Genomic DNA, 6,222 nt, shown 5'->3' on the forward strand with positions numbered 1-6,222 from the left:
ATTTATACATGGACACTTGTTACTACTCCAAGCTTTTAAAATACGAGCCACTTTTGGATACAGTCACAAACCAGGGCTATAGGTGTAAACTTTTTGTTCTATTGTTTGGCAGCCTGGGACATGTACATAGATTTGCCCTGCGTGGGCTGCAATTCTGTGGACTGAATAAGGACAATTCAAAAAAACTTGCTAAGTATTGTTCAATCGCTACATAATAGGCAGCATATCAATCTGGAGAAGGAGATGCCATGTGTACCCTTAACCATGCCTATTTTTACATGTTTACCCCTAACTATCAATACAGTGTAATGTATAGTATGGGACACTTTGTGATTGACCTGTCCTAGTTAATGCATAGCAATGGATAGCACATGACATTTGTGATTGACCTGTTCTTACTAATCCTATGAAATTACTTCCATCAGTATTTGGATCTGTAATAAGAAATTCCCTTGTGTTTAGATCCAAATAAAAGTATTAAAATGTGTATACATGTATGTATGTATGTATGTATGTATACACACAATAATTCTTATGTGAAACAAAATGTTTTTTTCTGCACTGCGAATTGTTTTTGTTTGAGACACTTTTCTGAGACGCGCCATTATTATTATTAACAAAGTAATGTGATTTAAAAAGTACCATTCATCTCCATAGCTATCTCGCTTTAAAAAAAGGCTTTATTTCCCCCCACCTGTATTCCAACAACTCCCGCCTCCTTCATTACGATTTGTTAGTGGTTAATACTCACCCACGTGTCTTTATTATAAACCAATCGTAACCAAGATGTAGGGGTGCTCCCAGCCAATCATAGCGCAAGAGGCGGGACTTATAAGAATATGGGTATGAAAACAAAACCTGTTTATCCGCAAGCGAACGGAAACGGCGTTTAGCATAGCTCGGTTAGCGGAATTAGCTTCCTGGGTCATATGATTTAGAATATGCCGTTATCACAGACACTAATGTGTGTATGTTTCTGTTCAGTCTGCATTCACAGGACGGTCAGGTGTTCATTACCCGCCCTGTTTTAATAAGTAAGTAACAAAGTAAGATATAACGTGCAGTTAGTAACCTGTATTTCTCTGTGCGATGACGTCCGTCCCAGCTGTTGAACGAAAGGTGTCCGGAAGTGACGTTGCTGGTCAACAGTCTCCGGCTTTTTCCTGTCAGCACGCGACTAATGTCTTTAAACAGTAAACATTCATAAAGTATTAATGTGTACCATTATTTTGTTGATATATACACACTACTTAAAATATGAATAATAGCAAAAACCTCATTTCAGTCAGTATTCAGCTAAATTGTTTACTTTATAACTGTATACAGTGTACAGGTTGTGCATCTGGACAACTTTAAAGGAAAAGTCCCTCCTAAAATGTCTGAACAGGAAATATTTGTTAATGTGTTGTATTTTTGTGTGAGAAGTTAGCATGGGGTAGATGTGGTGAAGAAGGTCCTGAGGACGGTTAGTGCTACAGGAAAGGATCCAGAGGACAGCAGGAGATGGAGGGACATGATCCACTGTGGCGACCCCTAACGGGGAGAAGAAGAAGTAGTTAGCAGTTGTGGTCCAGCCCAGGTACAATGATGTTTAGCATGGTCACCTCACAGCAAGAAGGTTGCAGGTTCAAACCTCATGGGGACGTTTCTGCATAGAGTCTGCATGTTCTCCCTGCGTCTGTGCAGGTTTCTTTCCATAGTTCAAAGCCATGCAGATTAGATATAAAAATCCACAGCCACTGGGGTTGCACAAGACAATGCATACTTACACTGAGTGCAGAATTATTAGGCAAGTGAGTATTTTGACCACAACATCCTTTTAATGTATGTTGTCCCACTCCAAGCTGTTTAGGCTTGAAAGCCTACTACCAATTAAGTATATCAGGTGCTGTGCATCTGTGTAATGAGAGGGGGTGTGGTCTAATGACATCAACACCCTATATCAGGTGTGCATAATTATTAGGCAACCTCTTTTCCTCTGGCAAAATGGGTCAGAAGAGAGATCTGACAGACTTTGAAAAGTCTAAAATTGTGAGATGTCTTGCAGACGGATGCAGCACTCTTGAAATTGCGAAGATGTTGAAACGTGATCACCGAACAATCAAGCGTTTCATTGCAAATAGTCAACAGGGTCGAAAGAAGCGTGTGGGGGGAAAAAAAGGCGCAAAATAACTGCACATGATCTGCAGAAAATCAAGCGTGAAGCTAACAAGCAGCCATTAGCATCCAGTTCTGCCACATCCCTGGAGTGTCAGAGTACAGGGTGTGCAATACTGAGGGACATAGCCAAGGTAAGGAAGGCTGAAAAACGACCACCACTGAGTAAGGCACACAAGATAAAACGTCAAGACTGGGCCAAGAAATATCTTAAGACTGATTTTTCTAAGGTGCTGTGGTCTGATGAGATGAGAGTGACTCTTGATGGACCAGATGGATGGGCCTGTGGCTGGATCAGTAATGGGCACAGAGCTCCACTCCGACTCAGACGCCAGCAAGGTGGAGGTGGAGTACTGCTATGGGCTGGTATCATCAAAGACGAGCTTGTTGGACCTTTTCGAGTTGAGGATGGACTCAAACTCAACTCCCAGACCTACTGCCAGTTCCTGGAAGAAACCTTCTTCAAGCAGTGGTATAGGAAAAAGTCAGCATCTTTCAAGAAGAACATGATTTTCATGCAGGATAATGCTCCATCTCATGCGTCCAAATACTCCACTGCGTGGCTAGCCAGTAAAGGTCTGAAAGGTGAAAAAATAATGACATGGCCCCCTTGTTCACCTGACCTAAACCCCATAGAGAACCTCATCTCATCTCATTATCTGTAGCCGCTTTATCCTTCTACAGGGTCGCAGGCAAGCTGGAGCCTATCCCAGCTGACTACGGGCGAAAGGCAGGGTACACCCTGGACAAGTCGCCAGGTCATCACAGGGCTGACACATAGACACAGACAACCATTCACACCTACAGTCAATTTAGAGTCACCAGTTAACCTAACCTGCATGTCTTTGGACTGTGGGGGAAACCGGAGCACCCGGAGGAAACCCACGCGGACACGGGGAGAACATGCAAACTCCACACAGAAGGGCCCTCGCCGGCCCCGGGGCTCGAACCCAGGACCTTCTTGCTGTGAGGCGGCAGCGCTAACCACTACACCACCGTGCCGCCCCCCATAGAGAACCTGTGGTCCATTATAAAACGTGAGGTCTACAAAGAGGGAAAACAGTACACCTCTCTGAACAGCGTCTGGGAGGCCGTGGTTGCTGCTGCACACAATGTTGGTTCGTGAACAGATAAAGAAATTGACAGAATCTATGGATGGAAGGCTTTTGAGTGTCCTCATGAAGAAGGGTGGCTATATTGGTCACTGATTTGTTTTTGTTTTGTGTTTGAATGTCATATGTTTATTTGCAAATCTGGAGTTGTCATATCAGTGTACCTGGTGAAAATAAATAAGTGAAATGGCTACATATTTGGTTTTTATTAAGTTGCCTAATAATTCTGCACAGTGAAAGTTACCTGAACACATACATATTCTCCTAAAATGGCCAAAACTAAAAATGCCCCACTCTAACTTCCATACATATTCAGCTTTGATATTTGAGTCTTTTTGGTTGATTGAGAATATAGTTGTTGTTCAATAATAAAACTAATCCTCAAAAATACAACTTGCCTAATAATTCTGCACTCAGTGTAGTGCTGGTCCCAAGCCTGGATAGACTGGGGAGGGCTGTATCATGAAGGGCATCTGGTGTAAAACCTATGCCAAACCTAATATGCAGATCATAAATTAGAAGCAGCCAAAAGAAGTCATACAACAACGGTGTTTATCAAGAGAACATTATTCAACAAACTCAAATATACAGTGCTCAGCGTAAATGAGTGCACCCCCTTTGAAAAGTAACATTTTAAACAATATCTCAATGAACACAATTTCCAAAATGTTGACAAGACAAAGTTTAATATAACATCTGTTTAACTTATAACGTGAAAGTAAGGTTAATAATATAACTTAGATTACACATTTTTCAGTTTTACTCAAATTAGGGTGGTGCAAAAATGAGTACACCCCACAGCAAAAACTACTACATCTAGTACTTTGTATGGCCTCCATGATTTTTTAATGACCGCACCAAGTCTTCTAGGCATGGAATGAACAAGTTGGCGACATTTTGCAACATCAATCTTTTTCCATTCTTCAACAATGACCTCTTTTAGTGACTGGATGCTGGATGGAGAGTGATGCTCAACTTGTCTCTTCAGAATTCCCCATAGGTGTTCGATTGGGTTCAGATCAGGAGACATACTTGGCCACTGAATCACTTTCACCCTGTTCTTCTTCAGAAATCCAACAGTGGCCTTAGATGTGTGTTTAGGATTACTGTCATGTTGGAAAAGTGTACGACGACCAAGGGCACGGAGTGATGGTAGCATCTTCTCTTTCAGTATAGAGCAATATGTCTGTGAATTCATGATGCCATCAATGAAATGCAGCTCCCCGACACCAGCAGCACTCATGCAGCCCCACATAAGGACACTGCCACCACCATGTTTCACTGTAGGCACCATGCATTTTTCTTTGTATTCCTCACCTTTGCGACGCCATACAGTTTTGAAGCCATCAGTTCCAAAAACATTTATCTTGGTCTCATCACTCCAGAGTATAGAGTCCCAGTAGTCTTCATCTTTGTCAGCATGGGCCCTGGAAAACTCTAGGCGGGCTTTTTTGTGCCTGGGCTTTAGAAGTTTCTTTCGTGGACAGCATCCATGTATGCCGTTCCTCTGCAGTGTACGCCATATTGTGTCATGAGAAATAGTCACCCCAGTTTGGCTTTCTACTACTTTAGATAACTGCAGTGAACTTGCATGCCGATTTTCTTCAACCCTTCTCATCAGAAGACGCTCCTGTCGAGGTGTTAACTTCCGTGGACGACCTGGACATCTCCGTGAGATGGTTGTAGTTCCATCTTTCTTAAATTTTTGTACCACTTTTGCTACAGTATTCTGACTGATAAATAAAGCTTTGCTGATCTTCTTGTAGCCTTCACCTTTGCGGTGTAAAGAAATTATTTTCTTTCTCAGGTCTTGCGTCATTTCTCTTCCATGTGGTGCCATTGCTGACAGCATGAAATGGGAAGGGGTTTTCTTTAAGTAACACCCTTTTATAGTCAACTGTCTGCTGGACACCTGTAATTGTATTCTTGTTAAATTAGACATTTGTAATCTACAATTTAGATTTGCTCCAAAGACTTTCAGTGGGGTGTACTCATTTTTGCACCACCCTAATTTGAGTAAAACTGAAAAGTGTGTAATCTAAGTTATATTATTAACCTTACTTTCACGTTATAAGTTAAACAGATGTTATATTAAACTTTGTCTTGTCAACATTTTGGAAATTGTGTTCATTGAGATATTGTTTAACATGTTACTTTTCAAAGGGGGTGTACTCATTTACGCTGAGCACTGTAAATAAGTTTTTTTGTAAAAACAAAAGAGAAGCAGCTTTTTTTCCTTCATCGTTATTTTTAAAGTATTGGACACAGCACATGTTGGACTCGAAGTTCTAGTACACAGTGAAGATATCTGATGCAGTTACACAGAGTTATGACAAAGAATCGACACAGCTAGTTCTGTAGCTCGATGAGATGATGAACACGATGGTATCAATAAACATGAAGGTTGACGCTTTGGAGCTTGTTCCGTTTGTGCAGAAAGTATAGTTGAGGAGGTGAGAGAGCTGGATGGACTAAAGCGCTGCTGCATCACTGTCTTCCAGCAGAGGTGAAGTGAGGACTAATTCTGCATTACACCTCCCTTATAAGTGGTAATTTGGTAGGTCTGAATGACATTTTTGACCTCTGCAAATTCAACATACAAGATGAACAAAACATGGATTCTTCCCTGTTCATCGTTTGTTAGCAACAAGCCACGCAGCTAACTATGGTGAGTGATGTTTTCTATTTAACAAACAAATGTCTGTGTGCAAATACTTGATACAGTATAAATATACTAAGTAACTTTAAAAACGCACAATGGAATTCAACACGATATCACTTTAGATCCATGCATATATGTGAAATTTATGATATTGTATGTAATGCACACACATCTTGAAACATCGATAAAGGACATTTATTGTCAAACTCAAGAATTAATTGACAATAAAAAAATTCAAAGTCCATGTTCGGACCGTCATGCTGGAGATTCTGGGTCTGTGTCGTCCAGGGG

At 41.2% G+C, this 6,222-nt stretch overlaps 1 protein-coding gene and 1 long non-coding RNA gene across 2 annotated transcripts in view; one reads left to right on the top strand and one right to left on the bottom strand.

The window, feature by feature from the left end:
- The window catches only part of slc37a3 (solute carrier family 37 member 3), a 25,576-nt gene extending 24,402 nt beyond the window's left edge, over window positions 1-1,174 (bottom strand). Inside the window, exon 1 of the mRNA XM_060903117.1 lies at window positions 1,073-1,174. The gene's annotated coding sequence lies outside the window, so the exon portion shown is untranslated. The remainder of the gene's footprint in view (window positions 1-1,072) is intronic.
- On the top strand, window positions 913-5,727 carry LOC132869742 (uncharacterized). Its single transcript, XR_009651004.1, has 3 exons — window positions 913-1,034; window positions 1,426-1,579; window positions 5,706-5,727. It is a non-coding gene; the product is annotated as an uncharacterized LOC132869742 (long non-coding RNA).
- The last annotated feature ends 495 nt before the right edge of the window (window positions 5,728-6,222 follow it).

The sequence above is a fragment of the Neoarius graeffei genome, chromosome 21, assembly GCF_027579695.1.
Source record: "Neoarius graeffei isolate fNeoGra1 chromosome 21, fNeoGra1.pri, whole genome shotgun sequence".
NCBI lineage: Eukaryota > Metazoa > Chordata > Actinopteri > Siluriformes > Ariidae > Neoarius > Neoarius graeffei.